A 23,096-nucleotide genomic window follows, 5' to 3' on the forward strand; every position below is an offset into this window, starting at 1 on the left:
GTAATTTACTTGCCAGCACTATTCATACAGAGCTGTATAGACAAGAACCACTGTGATCCACCAGCCTCTTAAGATGGGATGCTGGTATTCAACCTTAGCTAGCCTATTAATAATGAGATGAAGAGACAGTGCATCCCATAAACCATAAAAGTGCTAAGATAAGATGGAATAAGATAGACCTTCAAAGACCTTAGTCTCCAGCAATGATGTAAGGGTTCATGATATATCTGTATCCTGAAACCCAAGCTTAAGTCTACCTCGCCATATGGTGCTTGCCCTTTCATGTTGCTGAAACATGGATCCAAACGCTTGATAATATCTGCACCTGGAATATGGTGAAGTTTTCGTTTTTTGAAGGGCAATATCCCCAAAATTGAGTAGTTTTATAATCTGAGGATAGTCTGGTCACCTGCACAGATTAGATAAAAAGTATTATTTAAGGTGTTTCTGGACACAGCTTTATACCTGGATGCTCAGGTAGTAGCTGTACTCATGAGTCCCTTTGCTCTGCTGAGGTTGCTCTGCACCAACTTCATTTGTTTCTGACAATGACAGGCCTTGCCACAGTGACAGATGCCTTAGTTCCACCTAGATCAGGGGTCAGCAAGGCTTACCGGGCATGGGCCAGATCACTCTTGCAGAGATCCACCATGGGCCAGACCGGCTCAGCGTGAAACCGGAAATCATGTCTGTGCATGTCCACAGTGCAGGAAATTGCTTCTGCACATGCCCAGACTCTGAATATCATGCCTGTGTAGAAGTGATTTTCAACATCTGGGCATGTACAGAAGCAATTTCCGGTGCCGCAGACATAAAAGGTAAAGGCACCCCTAACCATTAGATCCAGTCGTGACCGACTCTGGGGCTGCAGTGCTCATCGTGCTTTATCAGCCAAGGGAGCCGGCGTACAGCTTCCGGGTCATGTGGCCAGCATGACTAAGCCGCTTCTGGCAAACCAGAGCAGCGCATGGAAACGCCGTTTACCTTCCCGCCAGAGCGGTACCTATTTATCTACTTGCGCTGGTGTGCTTTCGAACTGCTAGGTTGGCAGGAGCAGGGACCGAGCAACGGGAGCTCACCCCGTTGTGGGGATTCAAACCGCCGACCTTCTGATCGGCAAGCCCTAGGCTCTGTGGTTTAGACCACAGCGCCACCCGCGTCCTGCCGTAGACATGCACAAACCCAATTTCTGGAGTCTGGATATGTGCAGAAGCGGTTTCAGGAGCCACATAAGAGAGTCCCTGTGCTGTGCTGCGCTGGTTTAGCACAGCACGCAGGGACTCGCCGAGCGGGCGGCTTGGTGCAGGGGCAGCTCATGGGCCGGTTAAGTGACACTCATGGGCTGCTTCCAGCCCTTGGGTCTTAGGTTGCCAACCTCTGATCTAGATTGAATTATTGCAATATGCTCAATATGGGGCTATCTTGAAAAATCTTTGGAAACATCAGTTGTGCCCAGAATGCAAGGATGGATGGTGGTTGGTGTTCACATGCAGGAGCATATTATACCTGTCCTTCAAGGATTACACTGGCACCAGTTTGTTTCTAGGCAGAATGCTGGTGATTACCTTGAAATCTCTAAATGGTTTGGGCCCAGGATACTTTAGGAACCACCTTGTCCATATCAGCCTACCTGTGCCCTGCATTCTGACACACAGACCCTTACATTTCACAGAATCATAGAACTGTAGAGCTGGAAGGGACCACAAGGATCATCTAGTCCAACCCTTTGTGCGACGTGGGGCTCAAACCCACAACCCTGAGATTATGAGTCTCATTCTCTACCATCTGAGCTAGGCTAGTTTCTTTTTTGCTTTCTCCGGGCATGATCTGTTCTCCATGTCCAAACACCCTTCCTTTTTTTGCCTCAGAGCTTTCCCAATGAAAACACACCCTTTAAAGCTCAATCCAATTTGACATTTGCTCCAAGTGGGTTTTTGCTGGAAAACCCCACACATATGGAGCTTTTAAGCACAGGCCTGTGCCTAGAAAGAGTAGGGCAAAAGGTGGGTAAGCACTACATCTCAGCTATGGCGGAGTCTTGGCTGATGGGAAACAGAGAAAGGGCATTATTTTGGGACACTTTGCCCCAGGAAGCTCGGTTGCCTGCTTACGAATGCCATTCTAAATGCACTTACTAGTGAGTGAGCCCCATTTAGAGTAGCAACACTTGCATCTTGGTTAAGTTGCAAAGGGCCGACATAGCCTTTTGTCTGAAGTTATTAATTTATTTGCTGCTGCTACCACTACAGTATTGTTCCACTGCATTAAAATTTCCAGTTCTCATTTATTTGTATATGATCCAGTGCAATTCCCTATAAAATAAGTTCATATTTAAATAAGTGCTGTGCACCAGATTCCATTGAGCCACTCTCAACTAGATGGGATCACTGTCTATATCATCCTACCTATATTTTAGAAGCTATCGGTTAATTTATTAGTAACTGTGTTACTCTGAAGGCATGCTTGCTTGTTTCACAATGAGGTGGGTGAGCCCCAAATGAGGTTTAGCTAGATGTCTCTGCCATGCCTGTTAATGATGGGCTCCTCTTCCTTTTGCAGTGGCAGAAACATTTCCATGCAGATATACACATTTTTGTATGCAGTTTTGACTAACGCGCACAGTTTTGCAAGCACCCTTGACTTCAGTGTGATTTACTTCTGAATAAATATGCTCAGGATTCCATTGCAATGTCTCAATTCCCACAGTAATATCTGAGCCTAGTAAAGCACCCCAAGATAGTATTTCCCTGTTATTTCTGCATGCTAGACATCTTCTGAATGCACTCCCATGTGGTTAGATCTGACTGAGATTTGCAACATTTGCATCTTGGAGGCCAATCGTTGCTTCGGGTCAAACTACAGTAAGAAATGCAAGGGTCTGTGTGTTGAATAATGAGAACTTGTTTATCTGGGTCATTGCAATGCTCTGGAAAGCTCTACAGGTCAGTTCTAAAGGGCTTAAAGTTTTATTAGGCCATCAAGACTGCAATCTTCAGCACAATTACTTGGAAGTGCTTTCTACTGAAACCAATGAAACAGATGGCTGTTTCACATATGCATGATCATCGCTTGATTTCACTACACTAAATCTCTATGTGTAATGACTGGCAACTGAATGTGTGAACTGATTCCACTGCAAAATGCTGTATGGGAAGGGATGTGACAGTTCTCTCCATGGTGTTATACCTTGGATGATTCTTCCACACTTGCAAGGAATCATAGGGTGCGGCAGTCATAATGGGCTGGTAGAAACTTACAAGATAACACTCGGCTGCGGAGCAGGGCCATGCATGTCTACCTGTCCAATATCTAGATCCAACCGATGTACATGTGTGGGCATCCCATCTGCATAACACACACACAGTAAGTTCAATGTCTGTCGTATAGAGCAGCACATTCCATATACAACATAAAACCTGGGAATTAGTGTGCAAACGAGGCACCTACTCGACTGCATCTGTTGGGCCTATAGGCAGGCAGGCATTGCCAGTGGCAGGAAGTGGTTAAACAGAATTCTGAAATCATCCAAAGAGCCCCTGGGCAGATCCAAATGATAGGAAGCCAGTGTAACTTATAGTGGGGTGGTTTATGGTGGTGTAGCTATCCCTGATTCCAAACTCGGTTCAGGAGTGGGGCTACTGCTAACTAAGCTGGCCTGAGCCTAGCAGAGGGAAAATAAGCCCTTAAAATAAAACCACCCTTTTTGCCACTGTAACTCCTGCTGGGCTATGAGGTCATGTGACCAAGCTGAATGGAGTTTGGAATGGGGTAGGTCTCCTCCTGCCTCATCCCTTTGTGAGGGACTTATTTCAGCCTAAGATGAGTTAGAGGACTTATGATGGTATGAGCTGGAATGAAGGACTTCAGCCAGCATAGCCCTGACTGAACCCAGGCTTAGCTGGCTCAACCAGAGATCCACCTATTTCAAACTCCACTCATCCCGGTGACTCTTTGGTTTGGGTTGCTCCCTAAGTAATGAATGTTTGCGGGTGAACCCAGGACACATATACAGCAATCAAGTGCAGACAGAGTCTGTGAAGGGCATATATGTAGGAATGAACAGAGCTTTCCTTTCAAGTAAATACAGTGAGGTTTACAAAGCATTCAAATGAAGCATCCATTCAGCATGGTAAGGGAAGATCAGCCCCTGGTCCCAAATATAACATTTCCTGTTCACAACTCTGCATTTCATTCTGGCATTGCCAAATTGATCTTCATCTCCCTTTTTGCTCCACTCCCCATGTGTGTCTGATCTTTTTACTTGGCTAGTGTCAGGTTTTGGCTTCATCAGGCTCCTACCATGCCCCATTGCTGACCACCATAGACCCTGGACTCTTCTTTGCTGTTGCTGCCTGTTGACTTATCCTCTCTAAACCAGTGAACACCAAAAGAAGGTGTATTAGCCTCATTTGCCTGCCTTTTTCCCTCTTAGTGAATAGTGCTGTTAACTGGGTAAAGTTTGGGCCACTAAAGCATCACCAAAACAGAGAAAATGCATCACCCAAAAAAGGACACAAGAGAGGGTATAGATTTGCATATGCTAATTTGATTGAAAGGTGTACCTTTATAAATAATGATTTAAATTACAATGCAGTATGTCTTGCCCTAGTGGGGAAGACTGCAACCAAGTGACCTGTTTTCGGTCTTCTCTGTCGAGGTACTGCTAACTGTTGATGGACAACTTCAAGGTCCCTCCACTCCCATCTTACAGCCCTTTCTCTTCAGTGGGACTTAGACCAGACAGCCTTTCAAATAGATGGCTGACTTCTGTAAAGTGGGACATATGGCTTCTCCAAGCAAACAGACAACAGCAAGGGCAATGTGGATTAGAGAACTCGCTGAGGACATCTTGGCCACGGTATTCCTTTTTAGTTTGTAAGCCTGATGAAATGCATTGTCATTCACCCATACCTCATTATTCTAACATCTTCCTTGGTCTATGCCCCATTCTCTGAATCCAGCACAGTATTCACCTGTCTGTGCCAAGTAAACACTTACAGAGACCTCACCGGATCTCACTAATTTGCAACAAGAGGTTACTACGTGTGTGATTCCAAACTTGAGACAAGTCCACCATCAATGTCAAGAATTCAACGCACTGTCTTGGAGCAGAGCAGCAATGTGACATATTTTGTACATGTTATGCTCATGCTACATAATTATGTCCCTGGTGGCTAATCAAAGAGGGTTGTCAAAGTAACCTGTATATAAAATACAATATTTTTAGATATAATATATGTATATTTGGCATCAGGTATAAAAGGGAAGGGAAAGTACTCTTCAGCTCAACGTCTAAATCCTGAGCTTGTCTCTCAACGCAGCACGTCTCATCCCAGATGGATGAGATGCAAATGTAACATGTTGCAGAATGTCAAAAGACACCTGTACAGAAATAACAGAAATATGTTGTGGCCTAATCCCTTCTTGCCTCAGTGACTCACATTTGGAAAACAGCCACGATAATATCCCTCTCTTGTCTGCAAGACACATTTCTATTTCAGTCACAGTCTTTCTTTTCTCCTTAGTGCAGGTTCACGACCTTGTAGCCTGTGCATTTTCTAAGCAATGTACCATTTTAAATCCTTGACATTAAAAAAGTACTTATTTTATAAAGACTATGTGTATGTGCTTAGAAATATAAAGTGCATGAACTAGTTATTCAATGTTGGGTTTACGGAGGAGGATAAGGTAGAAACAGGGGTGCACAGGTTCAGGGCAGAAGGAGGAATTCTGAGCTCATTTGTCCCTCGTGGAAGCACATCCCATGGCAACAGCAAAAGCAACAGTAGTGGAACTCTCAGAAAGCCACCCTTACAGCAAAAGCTTTTCAAGGTATATGGTACTGCCAAAATGAGCATGGGTGTCGGTTTGTATGACCACCAGTAGCAAATCTTCATAGACTAGGCACACTTGGCTGATTTCTTAATCAAATGAGTCTCTTTCTGATCTACATAGAAGACAGTAGCAAATCGTGAGTTGGAGCAGAGACATGACCTCCTGGCAGGTGGGCCACTGCTGCTTACCAGGATAAGGAAGGGCAAGGGTGGTGCAGCACTCTGCGGTGCTTTTGCACCATGCCTCCCTGTTGCCTCTCCTCTCCCCCTCCTGGTAAGGAGCAGTGACTCACTTGCCAGGTCAGACAAGTGCCTCCACCTCACACCACCATCTGCTATTGACAAAAGATTTATAAGCAGCCCACTCATTATATGTGATGTAACAGTGGCCATACCCCGGGAATAGCTTTGACTGGCCAGCTGAAAGGTGAGGGTAGCTGATGGGTCTCAAGCCCTTGGTGAGTTAGGGACTTCTCCTGCGTGTGAAGAAAGGCTCCAGCAGATTGAGCAGATGAGGCCAATAGTGGGTCAAGAAGGCAGTTTCTGCACATGCTGTAGAGCAGCGGTTCTCAACCTGTGGGTCTCCAGATGTTGTTGGACTACAATGCCCGTCATCCCTGAGCTCTGGCCTTGCTAGCTAGAGGTGATGGGAGTTGTTGTTCAACAATATCTGGGGACCCACAGATTGAGAAAGGCTGCTGTAGAGGGAAGTGAGGGGCAGATGGAGCTTGTCAACCTGGGAACAAAATGGCCAAGATTGACACTTAAATGGTAAACGATTAACTATGGTTTTGCCATGCTGTGTGAATGTGGCCAGTGTCACTCGTCATGCTCATTAGTTTACCACTGCTTAAACTGATAGAGCCTATTCTCCCTTTCTAAATGCATTCTGCTAACATGTGCATATGCATAGCACATGTAAGATAGGATTTTTGTACCCACTGCAGGTTGAAGCAGGAAAACCTAATTTTCAACACCATCTGAATGCAATTAGCTGGGGAAGATGAAATGTTGCCTAATATTGGAGCATTTCCAGGTGGAGCCAAAGAGAACCCTGCCACTTGAGAGACCCTCTGGGCTTCCCTTCCCCTGAATGCTTCCCCCGCTCTAGGCAACCAACATTCTACAACATCCTTCCCTCTCTATAAACATACCCAGCTGGCTTCTGGCACCGAACCACATCTTCCCTTTGAAGGAGTTCTCCATTCATCCCTCCTTCTCAGAGACAAAATCTGAAGTCTTTAATCAAACAAAAGTGTCATTGAAATCAGCTGGAGGTTTGCTCAGTCAAGCAGTGCATTACTTGCTAACGAAGTTCTGAAGTTCAGAAAAGATGACGTCTGCATTTGCTCAGCCTTGGTGCATCAGACTCACAGAGTTAGATATGACTTTCTGATGGCTCATGCTAGAAGTAGAGGCTGTGCTAGTGGCACTAGAAGAATAAAGGAAACTAATAAAGAAAGGAAAAACCTAAGCTCACAAACATGTTTTCAAATAGCTTTAGACAACCACAGTAGGATGCCCCTAGATCATGATTCCCAAGATGATGGAGAGGAGGATAGGGGAAGGCAGGTTTGCAGGCATTTGGAATCAGATGGAAATATGGTTGTATGCCTTCACATGAATGTAGATATATGGCTGCTGTGATTTGCATTACCTCTACATCCTGAAATATACTCTGTTTAGGAATGCAAGAAGCTCTCTTCCACTTTGTCAAACCACTGATCCATCTAGCTCTGTATAGTCTGTGATGACTGACAGTGGCTCTTCAGGGTTCCAGACAGAGGTCTCTCCTAGATCTACCTGGAGATGTCAGGTATTAAATCTAGGACCTTCTGCATGCAAAGCAGGTGGCCTGCAACCAAAATATGGCCCATCACATACAAATTGCATATACTTGCAGTAGCTGTGTGTGACACACACAGAGACAGAAATGATAGTTCTGCACAACCCCAGGTTGGTCATGATCTAGGAACATCCCATGGAGGGCACCAGCTGTATGAACTGGCTAATGCTTTCCTTGGCGTTCTGAGAATTGCTACATTCCAAATTATGATCTCTCCTTCGCTCTGCAATATACATCTTAAAATAGGGTTCAGTATAAAATGGCTTAGCTTGTTCTGTTTGCTGCATCCTGAATGTTGCCAGCATAGGGATACGATTTGGGACACATTTTAGGACATATTTCAGTAGTCTGATATTTCAACTGTGTTTTGAAACACGGAGGACTATGATTCTCATTCTAGTGGAATCCACTTCTTTGTAACTGACAGGAGGGATCAATACATCCAGTCACTCAAATTCATAAGGTCTCTGAACAGCAAACCCTGTTTGGACATTTCTTCTTGTTGTTGCTAAAGCAGGAAAAATGTGTTTACATCCATTGAATACATATCTATACACAGAGATATACACTACAGTCACAAAACCAAAACCTTATTTGCTTTCATGAGGCGGGGATGGGGGATTACTACTGGGATAAATTTCCATTTCCATCTTCCCCATCACCTTCCCCTGGTCAAAACAGAGAAATAACTCATGTGCTTTTACTGGTGAGTGGGCTAGAAAGAAGACACAAGATTTCAGCATGGTTGAAAGACTCACCAGCCACTGCTCATGGCTCACAATGCTTTTCTTTTTTAAATGCATAAAACGAAAAGAGAAAACTCTACCCTCGGCCACCACATCTATAAGTACGATAAGCCAACCCTGATATCCTGAAATACTCAGAAATTTCTACTGGCCTATGCCATTCTTTGCCACTTTTTCTTTTCCCCCTTTCCTCCCAGCATATGGTCAGTGCTCGGTGAAATATCAGCCCGGCCTTTTGTTTTGATTTCCCACTAAATGCATATAATCAGGATATAAGTGTTGGAGAACATTTCAACTAAACAGCGCCAATTTAGAAAGATTTTATTCTGGAAGGCAGCCAGAATAACCCTCTCCTTGTTCCTGTGAAGTATTTTATTTTTTTCCTCATCTCCACTGCCTCCTTCTGGTGCATATCTCCTCTCACTCTCTCTTCCCCCCTATTACCAGACAACTGCTGCCTGGTTAAACCCCAGAAAGTTCTCTAGCATACCATAAAATGGATAATTTTCACGATAAAATGGTGGAAGTGGAATATAACTCAGCCATAATCCACTGCTTTACGGAAATGGGTTCCTTCTTTCTAAGACATAAATTCCCCAACAGATACCCCATTTAGGGTCAAACTACATATTCATAAGAAGCACAGGGGTACCATTGATATGAATGTTGTCATGTCACATTCTCCTCCTACAGTAGAATGTGCCTTACCATATACTCAGTGTTTTTATATTATTATGGGAATTACACACACACACACACACACACACACACACACACACTATACATCAGCATTAACTAGTAATATTAAATGGGGATGGGGAAGAATGAAAAGTGTACTGATGTCAGAATACAATTTTAATATCAAAGAACAACTTAATGTGATTACTATTCAAACCCAGGACACCTGGAAGATTGCTTCTTCCTATACCATTCTATCCTTTCCCTAAGATCAGAAACACGAGAGTTTTCTCTGTCCCATCTAGTATGGAGGCATGGTTGATGGTAGCAAGAGATAGGGTCTTCTCAGTAGCTGCACCAGTATTTTGGACCAACTTGCTCAGTGAACTGTGGCTGCTCCCATCTGTATCTCTTGTACTATTTTTATTCCAGCAGGCTGCTGTCTGTGATGTAAAGCTCATATTTCATTTACAATCTCTGCTTTTGTTTTATTTTATTCCATGGTATTGTTGTAAGCTACCCTGAGTGGTTCACAGGCACTCAATGGGCAGACACAAATTTCTATATAGATATGGAAACTTTAAATATAAAGTTGCACTCCATCTTATGGAGGTGGAAGGGAGCCTTAATAGCAGCCTGTCTTCTTTGGAAGAAGCCCTGTGTTCCATTAGGACATGTATTCAGTCTTCAGTCTCTACAACCTATGAATGCAGGCACCCCAATCTACAGAACTGTCAGGGCAGAATATCTCTGTGCCACTTGCTGATGAACAGACATAAAACTTCTCCTCTAAGCAGATGGATGGCTATGATTGTCAATGGGTGACAGAGCTGACCATGTGTTTAGCAATGTGTGAATGTTGCAAAAGTGCCATATGTGCAGTCCTAGAGGCGGGATATGAATGATTCCCCTGCCATGTACACAAGAGCCTTCTGTGCTTGTATTACTGAGAATTTGTGTTTGGAAAGCTGTTGCTATGCATTATTGTCTTCCATTATTAGACTGGGGCCAGATAATCCACTATTTCATGGAATCGTGGAGTTGGAAGGGTCCCCAGGGTCATCTAGTCCACCCCTCTGCAATGCAGGAATCTCAGCTAAAGCATCCATGACAGTTAACCATCCAACCTCTGCTTAAAAACCTCCAAGGAAGGAGAGTCCACAGCCTCCCAAGGAAAACCATTCCACTGTTGAACAGCTCTTACTGTCAGAAAGGTTTTCTGTATGTTTAGTCAGAATCTCCTTTCTTGTAACTTGAAACCATTGGTTTGAGTCCAGTCTCCAGAGCAGGAGAAAACAAGATTGTTCCCTCTTCAACGTGAAAGCCCTTGAGATTTTTCTTTTCACTGTTATGATTTCCTTCTGAAGTCTTCTCCATGACTTTGATTCAGTACTTCACAGTGACCCTGAAAATAGGATCTTTTTTTATTATTCCCCTTCAATTGAGTCCTTCATTCAAGGAACCAAGAGTCATCTATTGTTCTTCTGTAAAGGCTGACCAATACAGAAGCTATTATTTTGTCTGCAGAAGAGGAACTGTTATACATCTCATGGGTTCTGTGCTTTCAAGCAAACAGAGCTTTCTTAACAATTGTCCTCATCCAGCTGTTCCTTATATACCATATAGTATACCATTCATAGAAGAGAAGAGTTTGGATTTGATACCCAGCCTTTCACTCCCCTTAAGGAGTCTCAAAGCCACTAACATTCTCCTTTCCCTTCCTCCCCCACAACAAACACTCTGTGAGGTGAGTGGGGCTGAGAAACTTCAGAGAAGTGTGACTAGCCCAAGGTCACCCAGCAGCTGCATGTGGAGGAGCGGGGACGCGAACCCGGTTCACCAGATCACGAGTCTACCGCTCTTAACCACTACACCACACTGGCTCTCATACTATACCTTTCACTTTAATGCAGGGGTGGATAACCTGTGGCCCTCCAGAAGTTGGTGAACTGAAGTCACATAATCCCTTACCATTGGCTTGGGGCTGATGGGAGTTGGTAGTTAGCAGGCTTATGTCTGCCTCCCCCTCCCCTCCTCTTGTGTAGACAACTACTTCCCATTCTGGATCTCATTGTGGTTTATTTAGTTAGCATCATTTTTATCCTGCTTTTCTGCTTCTATTATGTTAAAAACAGAGCGCTAAAGGTGACTAGGAACATTTTTTTTAAAAAAAACAAATCAAATGCAAAACTATAATATAAAGACACAAAAATGCATAAAAGAGACAGGTGAACAGGCTTTTTTTTTTTTAACAGAGTCAGCGTAAACAGTTGGTGTTGTGTGTGTGCCAGCTTTTCTGCCATCTGTAATTAGCACTTTATCACAGTTTGCAAATACAGTTAGAAGCTGGTTTGCAGTGATGGTTAGAGCAAACTATGGTTTGCACAAACCCTGATTGTACATGAAACGCTAGTTAGCTCTGAAAAGGAATAATGTCTATACAAGATTCAAAGAGCCTGTGGGACACTTGAAATTGCCCATTAATGAATGATTCAGTAACCAAGCAGGATGTAGCTAATTCACTCATATATATATTAGAGTGAATTGGCTACACCCTGTTTGGTTACTGAAGTATATATATATATATATATATATATATATATATATATATATGGAAATTCTGATCTTACAGACATTTCATATGCACATCAGAACATTTATGAGGCTCAAGAAAGACAGTACCAAATGGGTACTTTGATCATCAAATCAATAGCTTTTTCTCCATAAACTTCAATGAGATAAGAATTGGAGACATGGAGTGCTTTAAATTAGAATCTCAAAAGAAGGTCTGGTATTTAATAAGCAGGTAGTTTTGAAAAGAAAGGGAATGGGCAGAATTCCACTGCTCCCCTTGAGAGAAACAGAAAGGTGTATATAAAGGCATCTGAAGTTAGATTCTGCACCAGCTAGGTCTGGAAATTAGCTTCAGAAGTTCATATTTTCCATTTACTCTAATCCCCTTATCCCTTCAACTAAAGTCACTGGCTTTTTTTATTATTAAAAAAAGTATAATTGAAACTTTTGAAAAAAATATAGCAATTCTGCATATACTAGAAACTTGGCATTCATGGAGCATTCCCAAAATGTAGTGATTTTCTTTATTTCATTAGAACTTTAAAAAAGTAATTAACATACCTACTGAGGAACAAGAACAACCCCAAAAAGATTTTCTAGAGTAATAGCATTCATATTTCAATAGTCTGAAAGAGATGGTTAAGGAAGGCTGAGGCTATTACATATTTAAGAGCTTTGAGACAAAAGACCTTGTTTTCTCATCAGTTATGAGCGCATAATTAAAACAAAGAACTATGTTAATTTCATTCATTATTTAACCCACATACTTTGCCAACCTGCCTTTTTAAACTGCCCGGTGGAGGTGGTGAGGATATTACTGAGGTCTTTAGAAAGGTTCCCTGCTTATTGTTCCAAGAGAAACTACAATGCCATAGACCTGTAGTAAACCCCGTCGGATTCCAGTTTATCATATCGGCATGAAAGCCTTCTGAAATGCATCAGTTCCCTGCTAAACCCTGATTTTGGTTGACTCACAATAAAGAACAACAGCTGTTGACATTTGATTTCATTAATTACTGATCTTCTGAGAAGGGCCAGATGACAGACTCAGAACATGTAGGGCTATCACAGAATCTGGTTGGGACAAGGGTGAAGCCAGGGAGAGCTTGATGGTTTGTGGATGGAAAGTGGTGGCATGAGGTTGGTCATGGACAGAGCCTGGAAGAATCTGGAGTCCATTGAGGTTTCACACTCCAGTAGTGGTTTACCTGACAGAAAACAAAGCAGTGTTTGAATTTTGGGCATAGCAGGGGAGCATGGCATCTTTATCAACTGATTTAGAACAAAGCCATAATTTGCTCTAGAGATAATTAGGCTCCACTCGTATACTTTCTGCCAGGAGCAAAACTCATTTTGGAACTTAGTTTTGAGTAGACATGTAAATAACAAAACCAGAAAAGGCTACCATCTCTCACCTCTCTGCTCCCCATAGTTTTAATCACATGCAAATCTAGGGATGAGGAAGGAATCTAGTGAACTCAGTTTCTGAAGGGGAATCACCTGATCCAATCCACCCAGACAAATGTGCAGATCAGGTCAGCAGTCTGCTCCAGTATCTGCAAGTTGCCACATTTCCTAGTAAGTATACATATCTTATAATGAGGTTGTTTGCGAATGTTCTTCTATTGGTTGTTTCTCAAAAGTAATTACAGCCACCAGAGACACCAGCTTGTGAGGGCAATTGGGGAGCCAAGGTTACGTGTGTGACATCATGACATCACAACGTCATATGTGTGACATCAGGATGTCAGGAGGAGCAAAGGACAGAGCTGAATGCAGTGGCCAGTGGCTCTTCCTCTGTCTCCTTTTGCCACCAACACCAGCAGGAGGCTACTTTAACCCTCCTTCCCCTCCATGGCAGCAGGAGAAGGAGGTTGCCACTGAAGCTGCAATACACTGTGATCAGCTCCGTGCTTCACTTCCACGTTTTTTGGACATGGGGGGTGGCTCCTACCCTCAAAATATAAGGGGGTCAAAAGGGTTCAACCCCCAGGAGCAGGTGCCCCTGACAGTCACCTAATAGCAGCATCTCCTGAGCATCTCCTGCCATTGCATACAGTGGTACCTTGGTTTACAACCATAATCCATTCCGGAGGTCCGGGTGTAAACCAAAACAGGTTGTAACCCAAGGTGCGCTTTTGCCAGTGGGGCCTCCCCCCCCCAAAAAAATTGGTTGCAATAAAAAATAAAATAAAAATGAGTTGTAATCCAAAAAAAAAGGGACATGCACTTCCGGGGTTGCCGTGGTTGTAATCCAAAACAGTTGTAATCCAAAGCGGTTGCAAACCAAGGTACCACTGTATATCGAAATCAAAGTAGTTGCAGCAAGTCTCCTTGGGAATGATGGGACTTGCTGAAGTGCCATCATTCTTTTGGGGGGGGGCGTTTTATGGGGAACAACTTGGCTGCCCTTATAACTCATATTATATGCCATATCTCCATGTATATATCCAGATAGATAGATTATATATTTCCATGTAATGGTTGTTATGTTATGCTTACAGTGTATTTATTTCAAAAATGTAATTGAATGTGTTGTTCTTATTTTATTTAATGGCACATTAACAACCTGGAGTGTCATGTGGCAGGCAGGCATAAAAATCAGACTAGTAATCTGTTAGAAAGATCTTTACCACAGGCTGTACCATTTAGTCACACTGCACTATTTGCAGATGAGTACACATCCATCCCAGTGATCCACACTTGTGTACGGGTCATCCTTTCTAGATCAGCAGTTGTGCTTCATTCATTCTTGACTGGATGGGAAGGATCAGGTCAAATGTGTGACCCATTCTCAATTGACCTGGACTGTGCTCACTGGAAGGACAGATCCTGAAACTGAGGCTCCAATACTTTGGCCACCTCATGAGAAGAGAAGACTCCCTGGAAAAGATCCTGATGTTGCGAAAGATTGAGGGCACAAGGAGAAGGGGATGACAGAGGATCAGATGGCTGGACAGCGTTCTCGAAGTTACCAACATGAGTTTGACCAAATCGCGGGAGGCAGTGGAAGACAGGAGTGCCTAGTGTGTCCATGGGGTCACGAGGAGTCGGACACTACTAAATGGCTAAACAGCAACAAATATATCCAAAGAGTTCAGATAATGGATGCTCACCCTTGCCAGGTGAGTGGTAGTTGCTGCCCCTTGCCCTTCGCCAAAATCCCATGTTTTCTGGACGTTTGGGAATTCCCCAACTGAAGCAATCTCAGGGCGGGACTTCCCATCTGAACCCAATTTCAAATGGACCAATCTAAGGCCCTACTGGATGTGCAGTGGTCTGCTGGCTGAAAAGGGCATTGGCTGTTTCCATGCCCATGCCAGGCAACAATGCTTTAATTCCCTCCACTGCTCTGAAGCACCGTAAACCTGAGCAGCTTTTTTGGAAAACTTTGAGGACTTAATTCCTCCCAGTCCCAAAGCTAAACTTGTTTTGGATACAAGATAGTGGCTGAAACCTTTCAAATATTCATTTCAGCATTTCCCCAATACATACATTACAGAGATGTTAAGAAGTGACAGGTTAATTTTTTCTCTCAATTACACTTGGGTTATTCTGTAATTAAATACAAACGAATGGGGTGATAATTGCCCACAACAGTATTAGACTCAATAACAAAGGGTAGCTTGATCTACAGCAATTGGCAATGAAACATCAAGGTGCCTGCCAGCTGTGACAGGATTCCTTCCACAGTTCAGCTGGTAATTTGGCACCCCCAGTTTATAGGATCAGCTTTCAGTTTAAAAGAGAGAAGTGCAGCATTCAACCAGCAAAGGAAAGTGTTGTAGAAGCAGATATTTCTAGCTTGCTAAACTGCAGTGTGTCCTCATGACAGATCTGTGTGGGAATAATTTCTCCCCAGACACTCACCAGCTGGTGATGCATGTTGCAAACAGGTTACCTGGGTACCTTGAAACCATGTGCAACTTGCCAGGAGATCACCAAGCAGCAACTCACTGTATCAAAGTGGGGTTTGTTTCAACTGGTATTCAAAACTCCACACACATATATTAGCATTTCTGAAGTATGCATATAATGATGGAGCAGCTGCTAAACCTAAAAGACAAGGCATCTACAATAAACCTGACAACCACAACAAGGCACCATGCTTGCTTATGACGCTTTACTACAGGAGTAGCCAACATGATGCTCTCCAGTTATTGCTAGACTACAACTCCCGTCACACCTGGCCATTGGTCATGCTGAGTGGGGCCTGAAAGGAGCCTGACAACGTCTGGAGTGCACCATGTTGGCTTCCCCCAGTTTTACAGTATAACAACAGGATAGCAGGTCCCTCACCTGATATATTTACAATCTAAAATTCAACTCCAGAGGCACAACAGAATGAGGGGAGGAACACAGAGGTGAAGATAAACCACACACAGCTCATTCCATCAATCTTCAGCTACTTCCATCAATCTATTAATCCCCAAGATACTATTGTACTATTTTGGGTGTATTTGCTTAAATTGGTCTGTATTGCCACATTGCCTATGTTTATACAGTGTCCAGTGTTGGTAAACTCTAACTCTCTCTCTCTCTCTCTCTCTCTCTCTATATATATATATATATGGCTATATAAATATTATTATGGGGAAAGAGTTAAAAATTCAAGAAGATAACATTATCTTAAATTATATAACCTAACTGAAGTTGTGAAATTTTGGACTCACACAAGGTGCTGCTGAACTTTGAAAGACTGAAGTCTTCCCTGGTTTGGGTACTGTCAAGCACACTTCATCTGACACCACAGGCACAAACATCATCTGGGATCTACATTAACACCCCCCCCCCCTGCATTGGAAATCTCACTGGGGGAAGCCAACACTGTACTCCAGACATTGTCAGACTCCCCCCAGAAATGATCCCCTCCCCAACACTGGATGAAGGATAAGAGAGGAAGAATGAGAAACTAAAATGGACAGATTTGTTCATCCTGAATCACAGCTTAGGCTAAGAATTTTTATTTATCCTGCCTGTCTGAGGCAATACTGAGCTATATAGCCCAAATGTCAAGCCCAGAAAAAGGCAGTTTTCTATGTACCATGCCAATCATCTTCACTTTTTGGTCTTTTTCCACTTAATTTGCTCCAGATTTTTGTACACTTAAATGTTTCTGTCTCTTGGAAAAAATAAAGTGATAATAATTACTATGATTGATATAAGTATGGCATTGAAGTTGAGCAAGTTTAGTGAACTCATGCTTGAAACTTCTTATACATACATTCATCTGTACCGTCTTACGTTATGATGTATGCTTCTGTTAAATAGTTTTCTCAACATGGTGGGGGAGAGGACACCCTCCGCTTCATAGTTTCTAGAAACCTATCTCCATAATGTAATTTATTTTCTGCGTGTCCATTTAACAAGTCAGAGAAATTGCTAAAAAAAATATATATCATAGTGGTTCAGAGAATTTTTTCCCCAACCGGGTTTATGCAATCATTGACAAATGGCTTGTTCCGCAAATTATACAATACAGCTCAAGCTTGCAAACTCTGCTTGCTGCTGGTTGGCAAACTCAGAGGGAAGTTAATGAACTGAAACTATTTTACCATTTGGGAGAATAACTCCATGAGAATGTTAATAAATGTACAGAAACTTACGAGCACAATTGCATGATGACGAAAATGATATTCAAGCAGAGTGGCTGACTCATAACATTAAAAAAAAACCAAAAGGAAAAAGAAAAAAACAGTGGAAAGTAATTAAAACTCGCTATTTGTGAAGGAATGAGATCCATTTGGAATGGAAATTTGAATTATTTTTGTTCATGGCAAATCAGCACTCTTCATAGAACATAATGAAAAGGGAAGTCTGGAATTCCCTGTGGGATTTAATCAAATGTAAAGCACAAATGTGATTTCAATTTCATTCATGTAAATTCTAGATATTGATTTAAATGGGATATGCAAACACCACAGCTGTATTCACTGAGAGTCTTCCTCTGTTTGTTCAGAACTGTAAGAAAAGGCTGTCCATTCACCATTATTCAGAAGAGTTACGTAGTTGAGACAGGAGAGGCTTTGGAATCTCACTCAAAAAGTATCACTTTCAAAGCAACAACTTTTTAAAAACAGCAATTCCTTGGCTACTTGGGTAATTAAATGTTGCCTTTGCCTAGTCAGGGAGTAACAGCTGGTCTCTGAGTCAGGAAGCAAATATTTCATCTCCAGATTTTTGGTCTACAGCTCCTATCATCCCCACAAGTTCCCACCTCACCATTTTTGCCACCACTGGAGAAGGAACACATAGCTAGCTACTGGTCTCCCCTGCCCCTAGGGAGGAAAGAGACCAGCAGCAAAGCCTTGTGGAACACCTCTCTCTCTCGCCTAAATTTGGTGAGGGGGGACATTCAGAAAACTCTTGAGGAGTTTGCCCACCCCCTGCAAAGTGACAAGGCTTTGCAAGGATTCATGCTGCCTCCTCATAGCACAAGGGTGGCAGTGGGGCACTTCGTCTCAGGTGCCAACAGCCATGCCTGTCCCCTGTGTTCCCTCTCCACTATGCCACTGTTAAGAGGCAGTGGGTTGTATCCAATGTTAGTCATAAAGCAAATCCACTAAAATGAATGGACATGGTTAATTTGGGACAATTAATTAGAGTGGGTCTGCTGATAAGAAAGGGGTTGAAATTTGATTCAGCTCACGCTTCAATCATTGAACCTGCCTAATTCACATTCTACTAAACAATATGTGAACCGAAACACAACCATCCTTTGAAATTTGCACTTTTCTGATGCACACACAGCAATTGAAATTTGCACTAAAATAATGGTGAATTTTCATGTAGACTTTTTTTTATAGTTGCAAACTGTTACGGAAATGTAGAAAATGTATAAAGAAAGAAAGAAATGTATAAAGAAAGAAAAAGAAATGGTGGTCCTGAAAACCAGATGCTAAGGGCAATGAGAAGGAGTGCTGCTTGCAAGCATCCCAGCAATTTCTAGCTAGACACTGTGGGATACTGGGCTAGATGCAGCATTGGTCCATTCAGATGGGCTCTTGTATTCCTACTAAATATTATCAGGATCCTTACCAATACTTTCTGCTTTAGCCCCTCCAAATTTCAACGCCACTTTTCACATCTTCAGAAATTGACTGTTGAAGATGTTGGCATATCATCTTTTCCCCCTCTGTATGGCTGGCCAATGTGTAATAAGAGGTCTGTTCTACAATTCTGACAAGCTGCTACAACGTTAATACAGCCGAAATGGAAACCGAATCCTTTTCATTATCGGCTATCATCACAAATTCCTTGCTGTTGACACAACATTTCCACATATCCAAATTCTTACTGAAAGCAGCAAAATTATGTGCCTGAAGTTACAGCTTTCGTATATGAGTTGTTCACACGTAGATTCTGGATTTTTCATCTCAGTGATGGAAGCATTTTTTAAATTGTAAAAAGTAGGAGGGTTCCTCGAACAAGAGCTGAATCAAAGCTACACAATAAGATAATAATCAACACAAGGGATGAAATCTAATTCACTGTCTTGGTGCAATGCAGTGAGTGAGCATATGAAGTTGCCTTGTATATTTATTCAGACCATTGGTCCACTGAGCAGGTTAATGAATGATAACTGGCACCAGCAGCGATTCTTCAGTGCCCCAAACAAAGACCTTTCTCACCACAATTACCGGTACTAGACACTATTTCTCTGGAGAAGCCAAATACCTAACCTAGAATCTTATCAAAACATCTACATGAAATCCTTCCCAAAACCCAGTCCATAGTGTGCACAGTGGCTATGTCTTCCCCACTTAGATGGTCCTGTAGGCCACATATGCTCATGTGATTGCCAATCCTCTTCTGCTATACCTACGAGCATCCAACAATCAGTTTATCCCCAGCCCCCTGTGTATAGGTCTGCTCTGATCCAACAAGCCTGGGGAGGGCTAGTCACTGGGCTCTTGGTCACTAGTTAGGTACAGGACTGTTTAATTTTTGTGGACTTCCATGCCCAGCAGGGAACTCTGTCCTATGAAACTCCCTATTTACTCAGAGACAAGTGAGAGCAAGTCTTTTCTTGTCCTGAGGCTATGGACACAATGATGCCTAAAATCTCCCCCACACCCCGGTGCATTTTTCATATTTATAATTTGACTGAAAATCTTAAAGTGGCTAGAATGAACATTTCCTTTTTATTATTTCCAAGTGACTCCCTTCTGCTCACTCAGCTGCATTAAAAGCATTCAGAAGTAATGCATCTCATACCAAAAATACCCATCCTTAGCATCATTTATGAAAACAGGCTCTGATTTAGATCTATGGGACTGCCTTATGAGACCATTTCACATATTACAAAGCAGCACATTTTCTCACGTTACACTCAGCATGAATCCTTTCTCCTTCCACAGTTTATCCAGAGCAAATCAAATCTCTGGTGGCTTCCCTCCTGCTGGGATCCAGGAGGTTCATTTACTAACCTTATTTGTATCCCCTCCCTTTCTCACAGTGAGCTGGCTTCAGCTAAAAGGCAATGACTGAACCCAGTGAAGCTCAACAATGAGCTTGAATTTGAACACCAGGTCTCCCTAGGTCAGAGATGGGGAAGCTGTGGCTCTTTAAATGTGGTTGGACTCCCATTTCCATCAACCCAAGCTCCACCCAGCATGGCCAATGGCCATCGATGATGGAAGTTGTAGTCCAACAAATTTTGGAAGGTCAAAGGTTTCCTCTTCCTGACCTAGGCAACTCTACCCATTACAACACATTGATGCTGCACATAGCAGTGCACTGTTAGTGCATAATAGCATATAATGGCAGGAGAAAAATAATGGTCAGACTCAGCCTGCAAGCCAGAATTTTGTCCAGCATTTATCACTGATTCATCAGCTTAAATCCAGTTCCATAACAACCACAATGACCCTGCCCATGGTATGTCAGAAGTGGAAAACCAATGCTCCAAGTTACCCACCTTGGTATATAAACAAAATGCTTCAAAATCCAGATAGCACCCAATGCTTTGTATCAAGCTAACCGGGACATTGGGACATGAATCCCGGCACTCCATATATCAAATGTCAAAGGCAACTTTATAGTAAACCCCTATACACATCCTATTGATTTCAGTGAGACTGAATGAATGCAGAATCCAATGAACTGCTTCCACTAGTGAATTTTGGCTGTGCAACAGAACTACCACTTCCTTCTCTCACACAGTCCATGTGCACAGCCTAAATCTGCTCTTCAGTTTTCCCCGACCCTCCATAGCTCATTTGAGGAGAGCACAGTGGGCACACTGGGAGAAGCAAAGGAGAATTGGAACTCCATGGGATCTTGCAGCACAATCCTGTACACATCTGCCCAGAACTAAGTCCCACTGAGCTCAGTACAGCTTATTCCCTAGTAAGTGGCTGTGGTATTAAAGCCCCCCCCCCCCGTTTTTTATTATTATTCTCCTCCCCATTCTCTGCTTTGCAAAACATTTTGCCTCATGAAGACTTCTGGAGAACATGAAAGCTTTCCATTATTTTGTGACATTTTGGTTGTCCCTAATAAAGGTATTGCAGATATCTTATATAAGAAGTGTACTATGCTACCACCTTTTTAGCACATTTCCCCCCCTCGCAGGCACTTTTATTTTATCCACTTGGTAGAAGAGAAATTGTGAGTTATTTAGAATCAGTGTTGATGCTAGATCTAGCACAGTTTAGCCTAGAGCACTGTATTAGCCTCTCAAAGGGACCAACTTTGAGCAAAGAATTGTCAGCATATATATCTGCTCTGCTCCACTGTGATAAGTTCCTAACATGGACAAGTGCCACTCATTCAAGGCTTACACTACTGATGGAGCCACTCTTTTCATGAATACAGAGGGTGGAATTAAATGTTGCACTATTACAACTGTTCTGCTTGCCAGATGGAAGGATCTCCCCCTCTCCACCCCTATACACTGTTCTGGGGGGTTCTCCCAAGCCCACAGAGCTAACTGGAGAGAGCACAGAGGGCACAGGGGGTGGAGAGGAAAGAACAGCCCAGTTGCACAGGTGGGACTCATTGAACTGGCCTAGGCTAGTACAACTGTTAGTTGGAAGAGGCCCAATGTAAGCAAAAGTTTTAAGTCCCTTTTATTTTAATGTTAGATAAAACAGCAGTAGAAACATAGGAGACTACTTTAGACCAAGCCAGACCATTGGTTCATCTGGCTCAGTAATATCCACTTTGACTCGACATGGCTCTCCAGAGTTTCAGACAACATACATTCCCAGTCCTACCTGGTGGTGCCAAAGATTGAACCTAGGATGCTCTACCACTAAACGGTGGCCCTTCTCCAAATAGGATATGACTAGTTCATCAATTAGGCAACCTGAATTGGCACCATATGGATTGGGCCTACATATGGAGCACCCGTAGAGCAGAGGGAATACAAGAAAAGCCTGATCATCAGACTGAGTCCCTTAAACCCAATTCTGACTCTCAGACAGAAGAAAGATTCATTTAAGAGCTAAGGGAGGGAAAAGCTATTCCAGATTGGATAACCAACATGTTATCCAACATGTTGGACTACGATTCCCATCAGCCCCAAATAGCACAACCAATGGTCCAGGATGATGGAAGTTATGATTCAGCAATATCTGGTGGACACCACATTGACTCCTCATGCCTTTGAAGGTAACTACTGAAACACCCTGGGAAACTGGGTGGAGGAAGCTACTGAAGTAGGGTCAGGGAGAATGATGTGGTGGATCTACTCCTATGCTGCAGGTCCTGCTAGCTTGCCTTGGCCAGGGCAGGAGGTAGAGGACATTTCTTCCAATTTTTCACTACACAAGCTCCTGTAGATGAGGGATCTGAGGTCCTTTGGAAAATCCACACAGACAGGGTTTTGGATCACGTGGATCCAAATCTGCCAACACCCAACCAAAAATGCCACATTTTGCAGATTTGTTACTTCTGCCACTGTTGAGAGAACTAGGGTGAGGGATAATTTTCCACCCACCTAGGAAGAGCCCACAACTGGTGTCACATCTCTCTGCTGATCTGGCTGGTGAAGACACAACTAAGCATGATCCTACCACCCCCAGTCAACAACATCAATGTGTGCATTAAGACTGCACTCTTAGTCCCATATCAAAACTTAACACAGATTTGCAAATCCTTATTTTGCCTGATGACCAAACAAATTAACAAACTTAGATGTTTTGAGGTTTTTAGGAAGACTGAACCTGAAGTGATATTGTGCACAGGAATTTAGCCTGGGTCTTCTCCAAGGCAAAGATTGGGAATCTGTAGCCCTCCAAATGCTGTTGGACCCCAACTCCCATCATCCCTGACCAAAGGCCTTGCTTCTAGGGCTAGGAGCAGCTGGAGTCCAATAACACACAGAGGTCCACAGATTCCACATCTCACTGTAAGGCCCAGTTTACAAGTAAAACTGGCATTCCAGCTGGCCCTGCAAGCCCCACCTATGTG

General features: G+C 43.0%; 1 long non-coding RNA gene across 1 annotated transcript; it reads right to left on the reverse strand.

Moving 5' to 3' along the window:
- Nucleotides 1–12,669: 12,669 nt before the first annotated feature.
- Nucleotides 12,670–13,460, reverse strand: LOC308474919. Its single transcript, XR_013985040.1, has 2 exons — nucleotides 13,179–13,460; nucleotides 12,670–12,886 (listed from the first exon to the last, which is right to left on the reverse strand). It is a non-coding gene; the product is annotated as an uncharacterized lncRNA (long non-coding RNA).
- Nucleotides 13,461–23,096: the final 9,636 nt, after the last annotated feature.

Source organism: Podarcis pityusensis (assembly GCF_964106645.2).
Source record: "Podarcis pityusensis genome assembly, chromosome: 4".
Lineage (NCBI taxonomy): Eukaryota > Metazoa > Chordata > Lepidosauria > Squamata > Lacertidae > Podarcis > Podarcis pityusensis.